The sequence below is a fragment of the Hevea brasiliensis genome, chromosome 15 (genome assembly GCF_030052815.1).
Source record: "Hevea brasiliensis isolate MT/VB/25A 57/8 chromosome 15, ASM3005281v1, whole genome shotgun sequence".
Lineage (NCBI taxonomy): Eukaryota > Viridiplantae > Streptophyta > Magnoliopsida > Malpighiales > Euphorbiaceae > Hevea > Hevea brasiliensis.
The window spans coordinates 45500498-45505302 of NC_079507.1; the positions used below are offsets into that span (position 1 = coordinate 45500498).

General features: G+C 35.5%; 1 non-coding gene across 1 annotated transcript; it reads left to right on the forward strand.

The window, feature by feature from the left end:
- The first annotated feature begins 2109 nt into the window (after positions 1 to 2109).
- Positions 2110 to 2216, forward strand: LOC131174369 (small nucleolar RNA R71). Its single transcript, XR_009144617.1, has one exon. It is a non-coding gene; the product is annotated as a small nucleolar RNA R71 (small nucleolar RNA).
- The last annotated feature ends 2589 nt before the right edge of the window (positions 2217 to 4805 follow it).

Below are 4805 nucleotides of genomic sequence, written 5' to 3' on the forward strand. Positions count from 1 at the left end.
GAAGGATGTATTCCTTTAATATCATCAATGGTGTAACCGATTATCCTTCTATGCTTTCTAAGAACTCTTAATAATTTTTCAACCTCACAATCATTCAATTTAGCACTAACAATCACAGGATATGTAGAATTTTGACCTAGAAAAGCATACCTGAGATTTGTTGGAAGAGGTTTCAACTCTACCTTCAGTGCTTCACTTTTTTCAAGCTTTGATGATGAAGTTGTATCTTGCTTCAAGTCCCCAATCTTTTCAATATCAGCCATAGGCAAAGGTGGATTTCCTTCCAAAATTGTAGCATATTCTGCAGCTTCTTCAATCTCATCCCCTTTTTTGATGTTATGAACCAAACAAGCTTCTAAGGGATCTTTAGGATGTTGCTTTTTAAGCACTTCTCTGACCTCCTCATCTATCACATCAATTCTCAAGCATGAATTTGAATCATCTTTCTTTTTCATTGCCTGAAACAAATTAAATTCAACTTTCTCTTCCCCAACTTCTAATGTAAGCCTCCCATTTTTTACATCAATCACAGCTCCAGCAGTAGCAAGGAAAGGTCTACCAAGAATAATAGGAATGTGTACATCCTCCTCCATCTCCAATACCACAAAATCCACTGGTATGAAAAATTTTCCAACTTTCAGAGGAACATTCTCAATTACCCCAATTGGAAATTTAATAGACCTATCTGCTAACTGTAGTGAGATGGTAGTAGGCTTCATTTCTCCAATCTTCACTTTCTCATAGATAGACAATGGCATTAGACTAACACTAGCTCCAAGATCACATAAAGCCTTATCTATACTGATATCCCCAATGTGACATGGTATGGAAAAACTTCCAGGGTGTTTCAGTTTGGGTGGAAGCTTATTTTGCAAAATAGCACTGCTTTCTTCCGTGAGAGCTACAGTCTCAAATTCCTCCAATTTCTTCTTGTTAGATAAAATCTCCTTCAAAAATTTAGCATATGAAGGCATTTGTGCTAAGGCATCAGTGAAAGGAATAGTCACATGCAAAGACTTCAATACTTCCAAGAACTTCCCAAATTGTTTATCTGATTTCGCTTTCTGGAACCTTTGTGGGAATGGTAAAGGTGGCATGTAGGCTTTAGGTGCAACATATTTAGGTTCTTCCTCTTTGCTCTCCCTCTCTTTACTTCCTTTTTCTTCCACTGAATTTTCTTTCTCAGCTCCAATTCTAACTTCAGCTTCAGTTTGTTCATCTCCTTCTCTGTTTTTCTCTTCTTCAATTTTCTCTTTAATCTTTTTATCTCCATTCTCCAATATTTTTCCACTTCTCAATGTAATAGCCTTGCAATGCTCCCTTGAATTCTCTGGCTGGCTAGGGAGCTTCCCAAATGCTTTGTTATTTGAAGAGCTAGCTTGTTGAGCTATTTGATTCTCTAACATCTTGTTGTGTGTTGCCATTTGATCCACTTTATATGCTAATTGAGAAATCATTTCTTGTTGACTTTGATGGCTCACAAGTAAAGTCTCAATCATAGCTTTTAATCTAGCTGTCTTGTCTGGTTGTGCTTATTGTGGTAGAGGTGGAGCAGGTGCATTTTGAGGTTTAGAAATTCCAGGAGGAGGACCTCTATTCTGCTGAAAATTCTGATTTTGTCCTTGTCTACCTCCCCAAGAGAAATTGGGGTGGTTTCTCCATGCTGGATCATAAGTTGCAGAAAATGGGTTACCACCTGGTCTTTGATTGTAGTTCCCCACATAATCCACTTGCTCACTTGAAAAATCTTGATTAAGTGCAGAAAAATCTGCTGCACAATTGACATTTGCAGCTCCAACTTCTACTGAATTACTAGAACCTCCAGCTGAAGAATCTACTTTCATGCTTAGCTTGTCCATTTTCCTTGTCAAAGCATCAAACTTAGCATTAATCATATTCATGGCATCAAGCTCAAACATACCAGCTGGTTTCTTGATCTCATTCCTCTCACAACTCCATTGGTAGTTGTTATAAGCAATTTTATCCAGAGCAGAAAAAGCTTCATCTTCAGATTTTTCCATAAGGTCACCTCCAGAAGATGCATCAATTGTACTTTTAATAGCAGGTGAAACTCCATTGTAAAAGTGTTGAACAAGCATCCACTTAGGAATCCCATGATGTGGACATCTCCTTTGCAAATCCTTATACCTCTCCCATGCTTCATACAAGCTCTCATCATCTCTAGATTTGAAAGAAGTAAGCTCATTTCTTAGCTTAGTTGTCTTGCTTGGTGGAAAATATTGAGCTAAAAATGCTTGAGAAAGTTCATCCCATGTTGTGAAAGAACCCGGTGGCAAAGAATGTAACCACTCTTTAGCTCGGTCCTTTAAAGAAAAAGGAAATAATCTGAGTCGAATTGCATCATCAGAAACTCCATTTATCTTCAACATATCACTGATCTCAAGAAAGTGTGCTAGATGCACATGTGGACTTTCACTTGGATTTCCTCCAAATTGTGATTGTTGTACCATCTGACAGAGTGCAGGCTTCAGTTCAAAATTATTAGCTTCTACTCTTGGTCTTGTGATACTTCGCATGAAATCTCCAATGTTAGGATAAGCATGATCCTTCACAGAGCGGTTGTTATTGTTGTTGGCCATTTCTTCTTGTAATTGCTCTTGCTCTTGTGCTCTTTCTTGTTGTTGTTGAGCTTTAATTTTAGCTTTTCTCCTCTTAGATTCTGCTCTTAAAGCTTTTACTGTCTTTTCTATTTCTGGGTCAAAGAATAGATTGATTTCTTCACTTTTTGTCCTTCTCATAAAATAAAGCACTTGAAAAACAAAATAAATAAATTCTCAAAGTAAAATGGTAAAAAGAAATTAAAATAAAATGCCCAAATTAACCAAACAAACAATTGTTCAATATCAAACAAAAATCAAATCCCCGACAACGGCGCCAAAAACTTGATGGGGCGAATCCGCAAGTATATGGGTCGTCTCAAGTAATAAAGTGATGAATCAAGTATCGTTCCTACGAGGATTTGCTGTTTGAGTACCAAACTATGAATGAAGCGATTATTTGGGCTAATGATTAATGGATAAATGGTAAATGTAAATAAGCAAGGTAAATTGATTAATCTAATTAAAATGGGTAAAAAGCAAACAAATAAATTCTAATTCTAGTTCGTAATTAAACTAAATTAACAATGGGTAATTTAAATAAAAGTCTAATTATGTTAAAAGTGATTCCAGAGTTGGGGGTTTATGCATAAATTAATTGAGATTTGTCTTGGGCATTCCAATTTTTAGAGAAAAATATAGTTTGAAGGAAATTGATTCTAAATTCCTTTGATATCTTTTTTAAGCAAACCAAAGTGTGTTCTAAAGTAACCAAACATACTTTCGTATGTTATTTGATTACTTTAAAACCCATTAAGTTTTGTAACCAATAATTAATTCCTCTTAAAATCCTAGTTTATTTCTAAATCTATGTTATTTTAAGTTCCAATCCTTGATTATCTATCAATGACTTTCACCTTTCGGTCCTTCAATCAAAGATTAACACAATACCCAATGGGTACCAACATTAGGCAAGTAAATCAAACACACAATACCCAATGGGTACCAACATTAGGCAAGTAAATCAAACACACAAGGAAGGAATCAAAACTCATATTTATGTAAAATAAGGAAATACCCAGTCCAAATCCACAAATTAATCTAAAACATATTTTCCAACTCTGAAATCTAAAGAGTTTACTCACTCATGATGTTATTTACAAGAAAGGTTGATGGAAAAGTAAAGTAAAACATGATAAGAGGACTGAAATAGAAAAACCCAGGTAGAAGAACCAAAATCTATGGTTTCTGGAGCTCCAAAACTGGTGCAGCAGCTCCTTCCCAAGAGAAAATGGCATCTCCTCTCTCTCTCTATTAAATTTTCTTTCCTTTTTGTTTTTCCTCCTTTTCTCTTCTTGTGGCAAAAATTAGGAAATGATGAATTTATATGGTCCTAAAAAGCTGCCCTAAAAGTAAATAAGAGCCAAGGAGTGGATAGGAAATGAGATGTAAAATTATCCAAGTCAGCAGCATTTTTCACGTTCTGGGCAGTCTGCTTAGGGTTCGGCTTAACCCTAAGCAACTTCTCAGCAAATTTCAGCTTCGTGACTGTCGCTTAAGGTTGCGGACCCTCAAAGAAATCTCGGCAGACTTAGAGTAAAATAGACTTTTCTGCTCATGCTTGACTTATGCTGCACGTCAAGCACTGCTGCTTTACCCTAAGTGGGATCTTAAGCAAAGTCTCAAACAAATTTCGGCTAACTTGCTCTTTCAAGGCTTGATTTCTTCAACTTTCCTCTATGCTTAAAGGGCTCCAAATTTCTTCAAATCACTTCCTAATGCACTCATTGATCTTCGATTTGCCACAAAATCCTATCAAAAATAACAAAATTACAAAAATCAAATATAAAGTATCTAAAGTTAACAAATAAGCTAAAATAAAGCTAAAAACATAAAATATACTAAAATATAAGGGCAAAATGAATGCAAAACTACCCTAAAATGCCTATATGAAATGAGTATAACAGCTATACTAATATGCCAATCTCCTTTTGGAGATTTGCATTAGAATTAGCTTTGCATGTTCTAAATGGGATTCCATCAAAATCAGTATCTTCCACACCTTATGAGATATGGCATGGAAGAAAACCAAGTCTTAAGCACGTTAAGATTTGGGGTTGTTCAACTTATATCAAAAAGCTGAATACTGATGAATTGGAAACCAGATTAGAAAAGGGTCGATTTATTGGTTATCCAAAAGAGAGTTTTGGATATTATTTTTATTTGCCTACATCACAAAAGGTTGTG